We start from the raw sequence: 20,224 nt of genomic DNA, 5'->3' as shown, positions 1-20,224 counted from the left end.
GTTATTATTACCTTCCACGCTAAAATCAGCTGTGTGACTCCTATTCAGGATGGTCTCAGTCAACCTGGATGGCAAAAAAACATTCCCCATTGCAAGAGAAGGCTGAATATCAGGTTTCTTAGTCAGAAATGAGCTCATAAGCCCATGTACAGTCATTGAAAGGTTGTCTACCTTTTTTAGTTAATGCCAAAATCAAAATGGCATTAACGAATTGCTGTATATCCACTTCCTTAGATCCACTTTCTTTAACAAAACGATCACTGCTACTAGGTGTACATACCTTATTAGATGCATCAATATCATTAGGTACACCGTTAGAAAGTTTGTTGCCCAAAAGGAAAAATGATCCCGGTATAGTGGAAGACTCTGTCACCATGCAGTAGCACAAACAAAGGAAAAGACAAACTTGTAAAGGCTTCCAAACTGTACCAGTGAAATAAACTGCTGGCTCCTAGTTAATCCACAGATATTTTATTCAGAACGAACACTATAAAGTAAGTGCTTTCGTCTTACTCTAATAAGCAAAACTTCCTCAGACAAAGAAACAAATTAATTACGTAGTTTATATATACACAATTAACAATCACATGATATTAAACCACACAATTCAAATTTTAAAAGGTGTACTGTTCATATTTCATTAAATACATTATAATGAAAAAGTTAAAATAGTGGTGAAATATTAAAACCCATTCAAAAAAGTGGAACTAACTGAATCAGGTATATTATAACTTTGTAATCATCATAATCTATGCAAATGTATGTAAATAAATATATATGTATACCTTTTAAAATTTGAATTGTGTGGTTTAATATCATGTGATTGTTAATTGTGCATATATAAGCTACTTAATTTGTTTCTTTGTCTGAGGAAGTTTTGCTTATTTGAGTAAGACGAAGCACTTACTATATAGTGTTTGTTCTGAATAAAATATCCATGGATTAACTAGGAGCCGGCAGTTAATTTCATTGGTACCTTTCTGCAGGATGTCAACATCACTTAGGGAGTTAATAATAGCTCTCAACTTGCAACCATCTGCAAAACTTATCAGCCAGAGTCCCTTGTCCCTTCGTGTTGGCCTGGACTTCAGAGAAGTAGATACCAAACAGGAGAGGACCCAGGACCAAACCCTGTGGGACTCCACTCATGATTGGTTGGCAGTCTGACTTGGAGTCAGCTACTTTCACACTGTGGGTTCTATTTGTGATCAATACACAAATCCAAGCACTTAGCCAGTTACTTCTTTATTGCTAAGCGATCTGATACTTCGGCCTTTCGCATTCAATGGATCACAATAAATGTATCTTTTCAACAGGTATATATACGTTCATTACCCTCAGGTGAATTTAAAAGAATATTTGACCATACTAGTGATGAGGTGGAGAGGGTTAATGAATTGAATAATGTTGAGTTGAGACTTAGTGAGAGGGGTTATGACAAAGATCATCTGTTAAGATGTAAAAACAGGTTACTTGGGGACTTTGATGATGGCCATTGTGAATATTTAAATTCTATGTGCACTATGGAAAAATCTACAGTTAGAATATTTAATAATAAAGAATGTGATGATGGGGAAAAGTTATTTTATGTTACTAAATTTTCCCCTTTTTCAGATGAATTAGTTAAGATAGTGAAAAAATATTGGTATATAATTAGTGAGGATGATAACATTGGTCACCTTTTTCCAAAACATACTACTTTCTCTTATAAGAGAAGAAAGAATTTAAAAGAGCTGTTGAATTATAATTTTTTGAAGGGGAATGAGAATAATAACCTATCTCCAGGTACATACTCTTGTGGTAGTTTATGTGATAGGGTGATTAATGTTAATGCCATTAATGGTATATCGTTCTTCCCAAGATTTTACTTCAACTGCAGATCGATAGGGGTAGTTTATATTCTAGGTTGCTCATGTACAGATGTTTGGTATATAGGGCAAACTAAAAGGATGGTTAGAATTTGTATTCTAGAACATTTAAAAGATATTAGAAATCATAGTGAAGTTAGCCCTGTGGCCCAGCATTTCCTTGAGAAACATGGTGGTTCCCCAGACAGTTTAAAATTCTGTGTACTTGGTAAACCTTTTTTCACTGGAGGAGGGGTGATTATTCTTATAAATTGCTTGAACTAGAGACTAAAATGATTCTAAAGTTCAAGACTCTGAAGCCCTTTGGACTTAATCTTGAACTGGGTATCTAATTATGCAACATTCCTTATTATAAAATGAATATTAATTATTTGTTATATTTATAAGTATATTAATGTTGGGATTTTGTGATAAAATCATTTTTATATAAAGTTTATTTGAAATATTTTTCTTGATATAAAATTTTTTTTTTAAATGTCACTTTAAATATGTAATTGTATTAGTGATTGATTAATTGATTAAGTTGTTTGTGTTAATTGCTTTTGAACTTGTATATATACCTGTTGAAAAGATACATTTATTGTGATCCATTGAAGGTGGAAGGCCGAGGTACCAGATCGCTTAGCAATAAAGAAGTAACTGGTTAAGTGCTTGGACTTGTGTTTGGATTTATCCCTCTTTTGTGCTGGTGTTTGGATCTATTTGTGATCCAGTTTGCAATCCACCTATTGATACAGGGGTTGATGCCTAGCTTAGTGAGTTTTTCTATGATTCCTGAGTGGGGAATAGTATCAAAGGCCTTGGCCAGATCAAGGTAGGCTGTATGAACCACCTTGCCTTCATCCACAGCTCTGATGACTAACTCAAAGAAATTGACCAAGTTGAGCAGGCATGATCTACCCTTCATAACACCAAACTGTGTGGGATACAGAGTTTGGAGATTCCATATATCCTTGGTTATTACGTCCATGATGATGCGTTCCATAGCTTTGCATATCAGATTCATCGGGCTAATGGGGCAATAGTTCCCAGGGCTTGTAGTCACTTCTTCTTTGTGGAGAGGGATGACTGTAGCAGTGTGCCATTCTGTAGGGACAAAGCCTGAGGTGAGGCTGTGATTGAACAGGGCACACAGATGAGGTGCCAGTTGACTATGTAGTTCATGTAGAACACAGCCAGAGATATTGTCAGGTTCCATAAAAGCTGTATTCTTGGCCTTGGATAGTGCTATTTTAACCTGTGCAGCAGTAATACTGGGTGTCTGGCAATCTACTGGTATTGTGAATGGCCCTTTGGGGGCAGAGGGGTAAAGTTGGCACTGAATCTGTCAGCCAGTATATTGACAATATCTTTTGGCTCAGTATAGGAGGTACCATTGCGCAGTAGCTCAGAGCAAATCTGGGTATTGCCATGGAGATTCTTTACATAATTATAGAAGGCCTTGTGGTTGTCTTTACTATCTGCTGCAATTCTGTTTTCATAGCTAGCTTTAGAGGATTGGATGAGGGATATCAACTTTTTGCTGAGGCTGATAAGGGAGTTTTTCCAGTCTTGGGACTTTACCTTATTCTGCATCAGTTTCTTCCTTCTGTTGTAGAGTTTGTTTATGGCAGGGGAGCACCAGATCAGCTTTCTTGTTTTGGAGGAGAGAGTCTTGGTTCTATTAGGTATGGCAAGATCCATGCATTTGTGTATGTGTTTGTACAGTGCATTGGTGTATGATTCGGCTGTCATGCAACTATTGTCCATTGGCATGAGTGCCATGAAGTTAGCTGCCTCTGTTTTTAGGAGCCCAAAGTTAGCTTTGGAGAAGTTTTTTATGGTGGTTACCTCTTCAGGGGAGGGATGTGGATTTCCAAGGTGATTAGCTTGTGTTCAGATCTAACCAGGGAGGAGTTGACTATTGGTGTAGATCAATACTCATAAATAAGTATAGCCATAAAGCCAGAAAATGCCATGAAATAAAGAGAAGTACAGCTCCCAAATAAAATACTGTAATACAACACTCAGCTTGAAGAAAACATATATAAATATTCTACTGGAAAAAGGTAAAAAAACTTCTCAAGCTAAGCTCTGGAAGAGCTGGCACATGGAAATAAAAAAGCCTGAAATCTTCCATAAAATAAAAATGAATGCATCAAAATGTTGAATAAACAGAGACAATGGAAGTACAAACTACCAAGACAAAATACACTATAGTCACAATCCCAGAAAAAAGAAACAAAAATAAAGAGACCAAGAACTGCAAAGTAAAAGAAAAATCCAAAACCTAATACCATACCAAAAGCAGAGCAACTCCCAGGATTACAAGATCTAGAATCTGCACTACAACCTCTGCAAATGGCTATTCAAAGCTTCTCAGACCAGCTTTCTGGCTTCAGTAATACATCAAATAGCATCTTGACTAGAATAAAACAGAGTCAAAAGTAACAGAAAATGAAATACAGATAGACCAGATACAAAAGTACAATAAAATAATCGCCAAAATATTTGGGAGATTCAACCAAAAATTATTGACTTAGAAGTTAGAAGCAGAAGAAATAATATCTTAATCAGAGGTATTCCAGAAAAAAATATAAGCATTCACAATTAATAGAAACAATAAAACAAATGATGGGTTGCCTACAGGAAAATATACCAGAAGTGGTGATTGAAAGGGTGCACTGTGCTATCTGCCCAGCACAAACACTTGACAAGCCAGACAAATATATGTTACATTTTTAAATTAACAAGAAATGTACAAGATCCTACCAGCAGAAAAAAAAAAAAAAAAAAAAGCATATCTTGGAACGGAAACAAAATAACAAGACTTACCCTTTCAAATAAAACAGCAAAGGCAATAATTATCACCATTTTACACCTAACTGACAAAATAATTAGATCCCAGATGTATTACCCAAACTATCTAACTCTTCAATATAAGAACAGTAAATATGCGACTGGTTCCATTAAAGAAGCAAGGCTTGCATTTATGAAAGCATTTAACAAACTGCCAGATATTCAATGTTAAATGCAAACTCAACAAGCCGAGATAAGGGAAATTCATAATGAACATGAAATAAATAAATAAATAAAAGATGAAAAACAAAGAATATACTAACTGGTTGATGATATTTCCTGAATGAAACTGGAACCTGCAAATAGAATGAGAGTTGACCTGCGGAAAATGTTCAGTGAACATGCTCTCTGCATGGACACTTTTGGCTTCAGCACTTCCTGTTCTTCCTTTCCCTGTAAGGCAGGCTGATAGAAATGTGAAATATAAAACTGACCAGCCTAGATGACAAGAGGGAAAGAGGGTTGGAAAATGTAGAAGAAAATACAGAAAGAAAAGAAATCTAAAGATCAAAGCAAACAGAAACCAAACAAAGTAAAAGGAAATCTACTTACTAGGTACAAGAATGTGATGGGAAGCACGGAGGAGGGTATTCTCGGATATTAAAGAAGACCAGTAATAAATATAATCTGCAGGTTTGGACTCCAGTCTTAAGTTTGCTTTAAAGCCTGATTTTAAGATGGTTTGAATAAAATCAAAGGCACCGGGGGAGCAAACTGATGTGGTAAATAATGGCATGCTAATTTTAAAAATGAAATGTTTTGTTTGTTCAGTTTAAAGCTCCAGTTAATAAAGGAGCTGCAACAAGACTTACACATATAGAAATGATCAATACTGGAATAGTTTGAATACGAAAAATCAACCACTCTAAAATTGCTCTTTGAATAGGCATTAATATTGAATTAATATTGGTTGGTAAAAATAAATGCAAGCAATGAATCTCAATAGTTATGGTAATGAAACAATAACTGACAAAATAACTAGCAATTTTGATTCTATAAATGAATGAAGCATTTGGTAAAGAATGTTGTGCCTTGATTGTTATAGAGTGAAGCGTAGTTCACTTGAGTGTTAAATAGTATTAGTAACGTTTGTGTTTTCATTTAGTCTAGTTGAAATGTGACTAATGTAAAATGAAGAGCTGCAAAACAAATGTATAAAGAATACAGTTAGATAAGAGATGCAGTATTGACAAATCTTAACTACTGGAATCTTTAATATGATCATACACATCTGTTAGATAAAACAAACAGAAATATCAGAGATTTTTTAATGACAAAAACATACATAGAAATAAAAACAAACAGATAGGCCTGATTACTATAAATCAATGCAGTGCACGTTGTGCTTTTCTGCTGAAAGCAGTGAAATGTCAAGATAAAACTGTTTATTGAAGACTGTAAAGAAGGCCAAGAAAGGTAACTGCTAATTTAAAGTGGGATACGTGACACAGGTGAGTTAATTATAGGTGAGTAGGGAAGAATATGCTAATTTTAGTTTACCTATTTTGTATTTTTAGTGTTAAAAAACACTATTAAAAAGTTAATATGTACAGAGTTTAAAAAGTATCAAGGTTATTTTCATGATTATAAAAAACTCTCTCATGATCTGTTATTCTCTTCCTGGCAAAGTAGAATTCCTGTTAGGTACAGAGCTAGAGCTGGAACAGACAAGTGCTATAAGAACAGATGCCTGTCAACAGACCTAAAAGATCACCTGCAATTTCACATCAGGTAAATAATGGGGGGGTGAAGAGAATGTGGATAAGTGACTCGTGGAATGTGAAAGGGATACAATAGAAAAGGAAAGGATATTATTATTACATTTAGTTTACAAATCAGAAGCAGAAATAATATTTATACAAGAAATACATATGTTATCGGGGAACTGGGTGCAAGACATGGAGAAAAAATAGATAAAAACAATTATTGTGTCAAGTAATAAAACAAACATTAAGGGGGTGGCAATTATAATTAAAAATTAATTTAAAGAACAAGTTCTACAGTATGATTCAGATGTTAATGGGAGATGGTGTTATTTTACCGTCAAAAACTCTATTCTGGATAAATTAATATTATTCCTGAAAATATATATGGTCTGTGTGAGATGCAGCAAGAATTTATCAGGTCAATATATAACATCCTAAATCTCTTTCCAGATTATTATTACATAATCGTGGGGGGATTAGAACTCATTAGCTGATCCCATGACAGATGGAACAAGTAAGAGTAAAACATATAACACTCAGGCCTCTATAACAATTTTAGACCTGAAAACTTTCAAAGCAACAACCTACCTACAGCAAAATTCACATATTACTCCCACTGCTACAAATCATAGTCCAGATTAGATTTTTTTTTTTAATCTTGGAAATATTCCTAAGAGCAGAGATCAACTATCATATGGAAACTAGATTTTTCTCAGATCACTCTAAGAGTATAATAAGCCTAATCTGGCCAAATGATGCTATTTTGAAAGGAAAGGGATATAACTTGTCCCTAAATCCAAACCTACTCCAAAAAAGGATGTCGTACAGGATATAAACAGCATACTAGACAAACTGGAAAACAATATAACCTCTTCACAAATTCCATATGATATCCAATGGACAGCAACTAAAGCTCAGATTAGGGGAATATTGAATAGAAAGGCATCATTTTATAAAGAAAAAAATAGAAACAAAGAGATACATTTAGAAATAGAATAAATTAAATAGAAGAGGAGTTACATAATAACTTTAACTCAACCATAGAGGAGCAACTCAATAGACTTCAAAAAGAGCTAAGCCCTACTGCATGCAGAATGATATTCATTTAAAGATATGAAAATATTAGTAATATATGCAGAATGGACACAAAATCCTTTGAAAATACTTGCAAGACTAATAAATGTGAATAATACTGCCCCTTTTATAACAGAAATAGAATACCAAGGAAACTTCTATAATATGAATAAAGAAATTATTAAAATCTTTGAAGATACATAATCCCAACAATATAGCCAACAAAAACAAATAATCGCAGACTAAGACACAGATTTTTTTTCTTTAAAAATCTAGATTTCCCAAAATAAGTCACGCCCAGAAGATTCTTCTATTGGCACATTTTATACAACAAGAAATCGTGTCAATAATAAAAAATCTCAAACCAAGTAAGCCTCCTGGTCCAGATGGCAACACAGCTGAATTTTACAAAAGGTTTGGGCAACGCGTATCAAAGTTCCTTTTGTTTATATATAACTACATAAAACAGTATGGTATTACAGATCTATACTTAAACAAGTCTAAGACAAGTTTATACCTAAAGGAAAGACTAATAATAAAAACCCATTGAACTACAGATCAATTTCCCTGATCAACCTAGATATCAAAATCCTAGCAGCAGTCTTGGCAAATAGATTAAAAACTATAAAAACATTATATCACCTGTGCAATCAGGCTTTATGTAGAGCAGACAAACTTGGGATAATACAGTAACATTGGACAAGATGATTTTACTATCCAAACAATATAAGAATCCAATATATGTACTCACAATAGATGCATATAAAGCTTTTGACAGATTAAACCACAACTTATTACTCTCAGTTTTGCCTTACTTTGATATATTGCAAAACTTCATAAATATAATTAAGGTCCTCTATGTGAACACTCATACTACAGTATATATACATAACACAAATTCAATTCTAATAAGTATTTTGAATGGGACTTGACTGGGTTGCCCACTATCTCCATATCTCTCTAACTTGTACATAGAACCTTTTTCTTACTCATAAAGCAAAAAAACTATCATTACATCCCAGAGCTATTTAATAATAAAATAACATTGACAGCGTTCAATGACAATTTAAATGTAGGCTTTACACTCCAAAATACTGACCTGGACAAAATATTAGACTCCATCACTATGTTCTCAAAATTCTCCAATTTCAAAATTAATTGCACAAAATCTTTTATATTCCCCTTAAACTCAGCATGTCATAAAGGCTCATACTTTCTATATTCAGAAATAAAACTAAACTACTCTCTAAAATATCTGGGGATATCTTTCCAGCATGACCAAAGACTATTCCTCCAAAATAATCTTTTAAAAATGTGATCAAATATTGAAAAAAGATATCCAAAGATGGGAAAAAATAAAACTACCTTTCCCCTCAAAAGTAGCAATTATACAATGAATATTCGCCCAAGATTAATAGTTCAATTCAATGCATCTAATATGACAACACAAAACAAATTCTTTAAAAAATTAAATACACTTCTGGCTAAGTTCATCTGGCAGCCCAATTCAGTTAAAATTAGTTATCAAAAACTAATTCATCCAAAAGAAAATGGAGGGTTAGGACAACCAGAAGTTAATATATATTATGATATAACATGCTCAAACAGAATTATTAAAATCTTGGACTACGATCTAAAAAAGGAAAAAATGGACTCCAGCATGGATCAAAATATGGCAGAAATATGTTAAGAATTGTAAAATCAACACTAAGGCCAGTCCATTTCTTAATAAAGGAAGTGTTATAAATATCAAAATACATGATTTGTTAAAATACAAAATAATAAGACTAGAAAAATTAACTGAATCACTAAACCTAATAAACTCATTCAACATATTTCAACCAACACACTTAATCCAAACCTTAGATTAAATAAAAGAGTTGATAAATTTAAATAGCTACCCTGTTATTAAAGGAAAAAGCTCATGGGACTTATATGAATATAGAAAGAAAAATCTATGGAAGACAACAAAAAAACACCTCAAGTCTCCCTAAATGTTATAATGTCATTTTAAGATTAGAGAATGAAGTGTTTCAATTATAGATAACTCTGAAATAAGTTAAAATAATGTCAGTACTTGCAGAATCTTATGAAACTTATTAAAACTAAAGAAAAATGTTATCAAACTCATAAAGATTGATTGTATCCCTTAAATATCAGTCATCTATTTTTTTTTTCAAACTACATGATGAAACACAATGCTGCAATCACTGATAAACAACAATTTGGTCTATTAAAACAACAATGAAACTAAATCCTTTAAAAAAAACCTTATGTATAACCAACTAATAATCATAAATAATGCTTATTTAATGCCAGTAATAATAAATAATTTCAATGCAAAAATCTTCCCAAATTGTTCATACTGCCAGTCCCAGAAAGCAGACTTAATTCATATCTTCTGGAGCTGTAAATGTACTTACAAACCATGCTGTTCATTGAGAATCAGATTACAAAAGATGGGCTACGAGAAGTCCCATTATCATGGGAATTTGCAATCTTACATATTATGTCCCAGAAATTACCAAAACAAAAAATACATGTATTAATCACACTCTTCTCATTAATGACATTGTATACTACTCTAAACTGGTTAGATAGGACTCAGATAACATGGGACAGCTTCAGACAAATGGCAACCAATACATATATCTGCACATAAGGTAATAGCTGGAGTGCCTTCTGTGTGGAGTCTGCATGTCCTCCCTGCGGTCGAATGGCATTCAAAAGACATGTGTGAATGAGCGTGCCTTTGTTGAAGGTTGGGCATTGGGCTGGCAACTCAGCACCATAAAAATCTACTGCCAATCATTAGCAGACCGGAGTTCCGCTGTGGTGACCCCTAACTTGGAAAAGCCAAAAAGACAAACAAAAACAAATAAACACTCATATTTTCTAACATCCTCCTTGACCACATTTTAAAATAAGAAAGGCAGGACAGAGAACTTAGAATGCAAATAAAATTACTTAATAGGTATCTTTATTCTGTTTGCGTTAGATAGTATAGGTCTACTGTTTACGAAGATGTGCCGAAGGCATAACAAAACGAATACATCAAACAGCAGTACAAAGTGATAGCACTTGTTCTACATAGGGTACATGTTATTCTGCTTGTCTTTTTTTTTCTTACATCCTACTTTATGGTAAAGTTAAACTTCCTTGGCATGTAATGTAAACAATAGATTTCGGATGGCGCAGTGGTGCAGCGGTTGCATTGTCGCCTCAGCGCAAGAGGTTCTCCGGTTCCATTCTCGGTTGGGGGCATTCCTTGCAGAATCTGCATGTTCTCCCAGAGTTCATGTGGGTTTCCTTTGGGTGCTCTGGTTTCCTCCCAGGTTACAACTACATGGGTGGCAGGTTGGTGTAATGGTTAAGGTGCTTACCTTAGAAACACAAGGTGCAGGGTTTGATTCTCACATGGGGTAACTGGCTAGGCTTAAAATGGCCCGGAGGACAGTTAGCCTAGTACTAATCTATGAATCTATGCATCTGGAGCATTTTTCCCTGGGCTTCCACTGAAAACTGGCTTCCAAGTCAGTCTTTCCCGGTTAACTAGGGTTGCCACCGCTCATCATTGTGGCTAAAATTGGAGTAAAGCCACCCTTGCGTCTTTGTTAACCCCGTCCATATCCCGCCCATTTTTTGATGTCACGATGACATCACTCGACACAGAACGCCCACTTTTTCCATTCCTGCTGCCTGATTTCAGCTGATTTGCTATGCTTTTCTGTAAAAAAGTATAGTAAATCAGCTGATTTACAAACTTGGATAGTCTGTTTCCTTTTTGAAACAGAATACCGGAGTTTGTACAGTGTTTTCTGGACTACCGGAGAATGAGTTTGATTTCTGGATAGTCCAAATGTTAAATAAATATTCTTAACGAATACTTGTACTATAACTGCATTGCTTGTAAACTGTTTTAATTGTGATGTATAAATACGAATACTAAGATGAAAAAGAAAAAGGAAAATTAAAAAATATATTTGAAAGAAAATCTAATACTTTGGGCTCCACCCTTACTCTATTCAGTATAAGCCGATAGGGACTTTCAGAGCCCTCCGTATGCTAAAATGTTCTGCAGCTATATACAGTGGGCTTTATTTGCATGCCCAAAATGCATTATATCAAGCTGCAAATAAAATTTAAAAAAAATTGTTCGTGGTGCGAAGGAGAGCAAATCATGCAGAACAGTTATTAGCGCCTTCACCCTTCCTTACACAAGTTTCACTTCTACCAAACGTGGCAACCATGCACAGCTACCTGTCATGAAGAAGGTGTTGAGCTTGAGCAGTGATAGTGCTAAGGTTGCCACCCATCCCGTTGTCAGCAGGACACTCATGGGTTGAGCTGCCTCATCCTGTTGCCGGCTGTGGAAAGTAGTGGGACTTGAAAAGTCCCGCTTTTGAATTGCACTGAATTGCCATGGAAATTATTTCCGGCTTTTCCATGGCAATTCAGTTACGTCACCAACCTGGACCTGCAGGCAAAGCTGCTGCCTGTTAGGTCCGGGTGCTGTAATTCATGCAGCAATTGGCTGCAATTCATGAAAGGGGTGGAGATTGGGGCAGGAAGAGCCCTGCAAAGATTGCGGCTGTGGGAGCACTTTGTTTTAAGATCTTCTACAGCCGCTAAGAAAAAAAAAATGAGTTTTTCTTTCTAACGAGCCAGCCAGTCAGCCATCCAGCCATCCATCCATTCTTCCAACCAGCCAGCTACCCAGGCAGCCATCCATCCATTCATTCAACCAGCCAGCCATCCATTCATTCAACCAGCCAGCCATCCATTGAACCAGCCATCCATTCATGCAGCCAACCAGTCAGCCATCAATCCATTCTTCCAACCAGCCAGCCATCCATTCATGCAGCCAGCCAGTCAGCCATGCATCCCTTTATGGAGCCAGACAGCCATTCTTCCAGCCAGCCAGCCATCCATTCATTCAACCAGCCAGCCATCCATCCATTCAGCCATTCATCCAGCCAGCCTTCCATCCATCCAGCCATTCATCCAGCCAGCCTTCCATCCATCCAGCCATCCATCCAGCCATCCATCCATCCATTCATGCAGCCCCAGCTACTACTCCCACCAACCAGCTAGCCACTCCAGCAGCCGGCGAGCCAGTCAGCTAGCCACTCCAGCAACCAACCAACCAGCCACTCCAGCAGCCAGCTAGTCAGCTAGCTAGCCACTCCAGCAGCCATCCGTCATACCCATAACAGCATCTCCTTCTCCGCTCCTGTGGGACGTCATGGTAGAGGGTGTAGCCAGTGTCCCACTTTGGCCCGCTGAGAAGGTGGCAACCCTAGTGCTTGTTTTTACCACAGCAACTGAATATATCCTTTAGTCTGCCGGACTGTACTTTGTATAATGAGATGGTGGGCTCCTGATAGACAAAGATGAGATGTGACTGTGGGTTTGTGGCAAGGAGAGGACAACATTGTCTAAACAGGCGAGCAGTTTGTAAATAATCCATTCAAAGGCAGCCCAGAGGTCTGTGCAGTAAGACAGGAGGATTTAGCTGGGCTCAGCCATTACAGAACTTAGCTGGGCTGAAGAGTGGATCAGCTGGTAGGATCACCATGTTCTATTCCTCATAAATCTGTGGTTTCTGTATTGTTGCCTGACAGCTACAGGTTCTCTGGTTTGATGCTTGGCTGTTTACAAAACATGTGTGTTAAAAATGACTTCTAGCAATTTTCTGTGTATAAGATGGATATTTGAAATTTTGCTAAGAGGTTGAGAGCTATGGTGAGAACTGAATTCACTGAATGTTTGGGGATGTATTCACTTTGTTCAATGGTAGCGGCTTGGCAGTGAAATGTATACAGCATTTTATTCTAGCAACTTTCCAACATTATAAAAGCTCAGTTTGTCATCCATTAGGGTAACAGGCACCTGCAACAACTAGAAAGACCACAGAAGACAATAAACAAATGCCCATGGGGACTGTAGAAGTTTGAGTAGACGTGAATGTGAGTTTCTCATTGTGAGACTGCACTTTTCCAGATTTCCTGCATTCACAGGTTGAGAGGTACTGCAAATAAATTGCTTATAGAATTAGGTATATGCAAACTCTCAACTGCCTAAGTTTGGAGTGCCACTTCGCCTAGGGGCACGTATAGGGGACGTAGAAGTGAAACTTGCCTATTTCAGTAAGATTTCATATCCTTCAGCAAAGGACAAATGCAACCTACTATTCTAATGTCCTAAGTTTATAAGAGCAATATTTAAAATTGTCCTTATTTTGTTCCTTTGTCGCCACTTTTGTAGTGGCTTTGTCCAGATTTCTTGCTCTGATGTTGACAGGTATTACAAATGCTGTCAGGGCCATCGCAGTCAGCCAGAGACATTTCAAATTGTGACATACTTGTTGCACGACTGACCCCATGTAGTGACTCTGATGTGTCCAAGCAAGGCAAGGAGAATATGTGCAGTAAATGTGCAGACTATCCCCCCCCCAAGGTAGACACACAATACAATGGCTGGCTTTTCTTTCATGATTTTTTTTTATGTGTTCTGGTTTTTCTTTTTTTTTTTTTATTGTTTGATTATGCTTATTATTCAGAAATTGCCTGCTGCTCTGTGTTTAAGTAGCAATGCTTTAATGACCATCTGGTAAGCCTGTCTGAGATTGTAAGATGCAAGTAAGTTTTAATAAGCATACATACTGTTAAAAATGCGAACATTGAAAAAAGCCTGTTGTTGCCATGCAGAGAATACTACATAACTAGACAACATAATATATAGTATTGATTGAATGCATATGATATGTATTTGTAATTGTAATAAAGGACAGGATTACATTTTTTAGAGCATTACACAGGTTTACCTGCAAAAACAGAATGCCAATCTATGACATGTCACGCCCATAAGCTGTGCAGTAATCCTTTAAGCAATGTATGTTGAGAGTTGTTTCCTGTTTTTTTTTTTTTTTTTTGATCATTTTTTTTCCATGAAACAACAGAGTAGATAGTTGTTGTCAGGCAGGTCTTTTTTTGATAAGAAATTTTTTAGTGGGGGGGGTAGAGATGAGATTGCAACTTTCTGCCATGTTACTTGGTAGTTAATAAAGCTGAATATAATTTATAATTAGAACTGGAGTACAAGGGAGAGTTGGATTGAGTTTGCTGCTGCTTTCTTTTACTTATACTTGACTTTCCTTCCAGTAATGTATAAAAAAAAATTTATTTTTTTTTATCACAACCTTTGTTTTGTTTCCATCTAGATATTTAGTAAGCTGCAGTAAGCCCATGATTGAAATTTTTTTTTTTTCTTCTTTTTTTCTTTGTTGTGATTGACTCTCATAATGATGGTTTGGCACCCAGGGGTTTGGCAAATTAAAGTTTAAAGTTAGTTTTTTTTGTTTTGAGCCCATCTCTCCCCCCCCTACCCATTCCCACACCCATTCCAATTGACCCCATCCATTCAGCTGTCTTGATTGCAGCCCCTTTGATTCAGCCACATCAGCCACCACTGCCCGTTACCTAAAAAAAATCAATATAAACTGTATTGCTGATTATTTTCTTGTATGTATAGGGCAGTGCAAGGGTATACCCTGTTTAGTGCTGGTTTCACTAGAATGCAGTTGCATAAAAATAACTTTAAAATAACACTGGGATAATTAACCTGTATGTTAACTGAATTTGCAATTGTTTCTGAAATTGCAACCGGCGTACACACGTTACAAACTGTGGCGACAAAAGTAAAAAGTGCGAAAAGGAAGTAGGAAGGACTTTGGAAGTCTGCTGCAAGTTAAGCACCACTTCCTCTACACGTACGTTCTACACCTACGTGCCCCTAGGCGAAGTGGCACTAAACTTAAGATAACCGATTTTTGTACTGATGATAAGCAAGCGGGGTTAATTAACAGTTAATGGGTTTATAGGCTTTAATTTGTTTCTGGATTTACCCATATTTTACAATAGGGCCCTTATTCCAAATGGACAGGGGTATGAAGTAGCACTATATGCAGGACATTTACATACTTCGGGTTCCAGCTGTACCCTTTTCAGTGTAAGCCGATGGGGACTTCCAGAGCACACCCTGTGCTAAAATGCTCTAGAGCTGAACAGTGGGGTTATTTGCAAGCGCAAAGTGCACTACATTAACCTGCTATTAAAAAAAATACTTTAGTCTCACTTCCGTTTCACTTTTCCGTTTCATTCCAAACTCTTACTAATTTGCCTAAAGAAGGTTCACTTAAAAAATGAAAGTGCAATCAGTTTTGGAAGAATCGGAAACTTGATGAAAATTACACAAATTTGGAAAACAAATGTCTCAGCTTCACGCGATTTGTGATGGAAGCAACAATGTATCAAAAGCCGGATGTTTGTCGAACTGGATATTTAGCTGCCTTAACCTGCAGGATTTGTAAGCAAGTCTGCACCGAAAATAATGTCGATGTCTATTCTTCTATAAACAACATACTTAATTGGTCAGCAGTTAATAAATAGTCTATACAGACGAAGAAATGCAAGAATTCTCAACACTCAGTTTATTTTGGAGAAAGCCCGCATCCCCACTCCACCCCCCAAAAAAAAAAAGCAACAGGACATAATTTCTCTTGTTTTTGTTGCACAAATTGCCTGGTTACTTCACGGGAAAATATACACTTTTGTCATAATAACTACTATATAAAAAACTGTCAATGCAAGTTTGTGCCCCGTTAGATTTCTTTAGCTCTGTAAGACATGGGCACTTATTATAATGTGCTGTAAAAGCTTCAAAGTAACACAAGTCAGTGCATACAATTTATAATTATATAATTTATTATACTATAAAAAGTATACCAGACATAAGGTTCCAGTAACTGTGATTTTTGTCTGATATAACGTCCTGTATTTTTCAGTCAGATGTTTCTTTAAAAGAACATCAATGCTATGTGGAGTCACAAAATTAAACCATATTTACCACTTTAGCAGCCCGATTTCTTACCAACTGATGTGCGTATCCGCACGAAGCACAAACTCGCACTTTTGTTGCTACCCTTTTTAGTAATTCACGGTTCCTTCGCCGTTATCTGTCTCCTTCCTTCTCCGTGACCGTACTTATATACCTCCTGCTGGTCCGTGAAGGCGGAGCAGCAGGACAGCTGAACTCCAAGTGAGTGCGGACAACAGTCGCAAATAATTGATTAAACCTGCAAGTTACTACTCTTTATTAGCTCGGATTCAGCTCAGATGTTTAATTATTGGGGTCCTGATTAGTGCATAGCATGAATGTAGCTGACATTTCAATGACGCTTGAGTGTTTAAATTCAGAAGTGCCTAACAGCTGATGTGCTATAACCTGTTTATTTACCACCTGAATGTCATGTGTTTTGCGCTCCAACGCCTACTTTGTGGGAGATATATCATAGAAACACAATGCCGTCATCATATATCGAAAAGTAGTGGTCTGTTAAGCAGCAGAATTGGATTTTGAACATTAGAATCATTTATCATTTCCCCTTCACAGCTGGCCATCAGCTGACACCAATTCCTCTTTTACTTCAGTTGTACTGGACCTGTCAGCCTACCACAGATTCACCCACACCCACAACTGGGGTTACTGTACAAAATGAGGATAGTGGTGCAACATAACACTGCTTACAGCCTTTCCATTGTCAAACGCAGAATATCGAAGCTAAAGTCTCAGAAACAACCCCGTCATTACATATGCAGAAACCTGAAAACTTCACCCATAAGAGTACCACCTGCATTCGAAGAATCAAGCAGCAGAACAAAACAAACTTTTGCAAAGATTGCTTCTAATGCATACAGATTACTTGAGTATGAAGAGGCTGTTGTTTCAGTTTATCTACTTCTAACGCTTTAAAAATACTTTCCACAGATCCCATTTACATTTTTATGATTTACATTTCATGTACCTTAAGATAGGTAGAGAGACAGACATAACTATGGATACATTATACAAATGAAAATAATGGTCTATAGATATACTACTTCTTTCAGCTTTTCCCAGTTAGGGGTCACCTGTCTGCTCATGATTGGCAGTGGAGTTTTACAGTGTTGAGTTGCTAGCCCAGCACCCAACCTTCCACAGAAGACACACACACACACACATATGCCTAGGGCCAATTTAGAGTGCCCAATCCACCTACAGCATGTCTTTGGGATGTGAGAGGAAATCAAAGCACCCGGAGGAAATCCATGCAACCACGGGGAGGACATGCAGACTCCGCACAGAAGACACCCCAGCCAAGGATTAAACCAGAGAACCTCTGGTTATCAGGCAGCCACACTAACCGCTGCACCACTGCAGCCACCCCAAAATAATGGTCTATAGTTATAAATTATGCAAATTGAAACAATGCCCTCTTCTCACTTAAATTGGATACTTCTATGCACTTTCTATATATTTTCTGCATATCTTATTGTACTATTTTTTATTTCTAAGCTTCCGCCTTTAAACTCATTTCTACATCCTAAAAATCACTTCTTAACCTATTTTCTGTTATATAAAAACTTAAACCCAGTATCTCATACATGTTAATATAACTTCTCTTGAAATCTGAACTTATACTTTCCACAATTGTGCAAAGTCTACAGCAAAGCTGCAGAAGCAAGATACAGCTTAAAGGTAATTATCCATTTAATAGGAGGAATCCTGCCACTCATGCAGTAACTGGTTAAGAAACTCACTCACAGAAATGACAAGAGGCAGCAGTCAGAGAGTCTTTTCTGTGATTGCGGATAGGAATTTCAAGGACACAAATAGCGAGTATGTAGCTGTACATGCTGTACTTAGTGAAGCTGTCAGAATATGAGGATGTGCCACAGGAAGTGGCTCTCAATAATGTTTTGTACAGTTCCATTGAGGTGATGGTGAGGGAAATGGGTGTATAAGGAAGTCAGAACAGGAGGGAAGGGCAAGCAAGGAGTATACACACGGACACAGGGAAGGTAAAAGGGAGTGAGCACGGTATATACACAAGGACACAGGGAAGGTAAAAGGGAATGAGCATGGATATACACAAGGACACAGGGAAGGTAAAAGGGAGTGAGCACGGTATATACACACGGACACAGGGAAGGTAAAAGACACAGGAAGGTAAAAGGGAGTGAGCATGGAATATACACAAGGACACATATACACAAGGACACAGGAAGGTAAAAGGGAGTGAGCATGGAATATACACAAGGACACAGGGAAGGTAAAAGGGAGTGAGCATGGAATATACACAAGGACACAGGGAAGGTAAAAGGGAGTGAGCACGGAATATACACAAGGACACAGGGAAGGTAAAAGGGAGTGAGCACGGTATATACACAAGGACACAGGGAAGGTAAAAGGGATACACAAGGACACAGGAAGGTAAAAGGGAGGGAGCACGGTATATACACAAGGACACAGGGAAGGTAAAAGGGAATGAGCATGGAATATACACAAGGACACAGGGAAGGTAAAAGGGAGTGAGCATGGAATATACACAAGGACACAGGAAGGTAAAAGGGAGTGAGCACGGTATATACACAAGGACACAGGGAAGGTAAAAGGGAGTGAGCATGGAATATACACAAGGACACAGGGAATGTAAAAGGGAGTGGCAGGGCAATAAGTATATGCATCTATTTGGGGTACAGGAGCCCTTTTTAAGAAGCGTTAATGAGGAATGTTGTAAATGGAAAGCAGGAAATGGAAAGAGGATGTGCTGATCCAAATGAGGGCTGTTGTTTTTAATTTCTCCAAGTCTTTTGGGTTTCTAATATCTTGACGGGAATGGACCCCATTCCTAAGTCAAAGTACAATTAAAGTTCATGAAATTAGTATTGTTTCTCTCTCTGATGTCAGCCAAAAGTGCTCTTCGCAGCACCCGCAGTGTGCCCAGTAATGACTCCTTCTGCAATTTGTATGGTGTTACATGAATTGGTAACATATCTAAATCTGACTGTAAATTCTTTTTTATTAAGACCAGTTGCTCATACTACTATTGGAACTGTCTGGGTATCTTTCTTCCACATGGTTCTCGTTTCTGTCTGCAGATCAAGGTATTTTATGACTTTGTGTCTCTCTGTATGCAAGACACTGTAGTCACTAGGTGTGGCGATTTCAATGACCAATGCTACTTTTGTCTTCTTTTCTTGGACCACTATATCTGGTTTTCTAGCATCTATCTTTTGAACTGCTGGTATTGGGTGATCCCATGTGATATAAACTTCATCATTTTCTGTGATTCTTTGTGGCTCATGTTTCCAGTATTTTTCAGCCACTTTGATAACATAATGTTTGCACGATCTCCAGTCTCACCACATTATTATGCCTTTCAGTATACAGTCCCTCTGCCATTAGAACATCGCAACCAGCAATAAGGTGTGTGACTGTTTCCAATTCTGTTTTCCAAAACCTACATATGTCTGTTTCTCCCACATGTTCAATGGACTTTGTAAACCAGTGTGTACATAGCCCACTGTCTTGTGCTGCCAATGTTAACCTTTCATTTCTTGATGTAAATTCACCTCTCCTTAACCACTGCTGCATTCATTCTTGATCAACATGAAGCTTTTCCAGAATTTTCTATACTTGCAACTATATTTATGTTTTTTCCACATTTCTTGCCTTCTCATCTGGTCCTTCACCTTATATTCTTTCTTTTGTTTTTTAGCACATTCAGTTGTTGCCTGGTCTTTATCTACTTCTGGTTTGATTTCCATTCCTGCTTGATGCTGATATGTTTCTGCTAAATTAAGAAGAGACGTCATCTTAGATTTATTCTCCTCATGTTTCAAAACTTTCACTAGA

The 20,224-nt window shown here is 37.1% G+C and overlaps 1 protein-coding gene and 1 long non-coding RNA gene across 3 annotated transcripts in view; one reads left to right on the top strand and one right to left on the bottom strand.

The window, feature by feature from the left end:
- LOC122815146 (T-cell-specific guanine nucleotide triphosphate-binding protein 2-like) overlaps positions 1-16,712 on the bottom strand; it is a 426,290-nt gene extending 409,578 nt beyond the window's left edge. The window contains exon 1 of one of the 2 annotated variants that reach the window (XM_044087401.1): positions 16,394-16,712. The gene's annotated coding sequence lies outside the window, so the exon portion shown is untranslated. The remainder of the gene's footprint in view (positions 1-16,393) is intronic. The other variant, XM_044087400.1, reaches the window with a different exon arrangement.
- A 1,670-nt stretch (positions 16,713-18,382) lies between these two features.
- Positions 18,383-19,000, top strand: LOC122815991. The gene is made up of 3 exons (XR_006367021.1): positions 18,383-18,431; positions 18,595-18,770; positions 18,888-19,000. It is a non-coding gene; the product is annotated as an uncharacterized LOC122815991 (long non-coding RNA).
- Positions 19,001-20,224: the final 1,224 nt, after the last annotated feature.

The sequence above is a fragment of the Protopterus annectens genome, chromosome 11.part0 (genome assembly GCF_019279795.1).
Source record: "Protopterus annectens isolate FY-2018-M chromosome 11.part0, PAN1.0, whole genome shotgun sequence".
Lineage (NCBI taxonomy): Eukaryota > Metazoa > Chordata > Ceratodontiformes > Protopteridae > Protopterus > Protopterus annectens.
The sequence above is the reverse complement of the archived record's forward strand: the minus strand, read 5'-3'. Positions and strand labels throughout refer to the sequence as shown.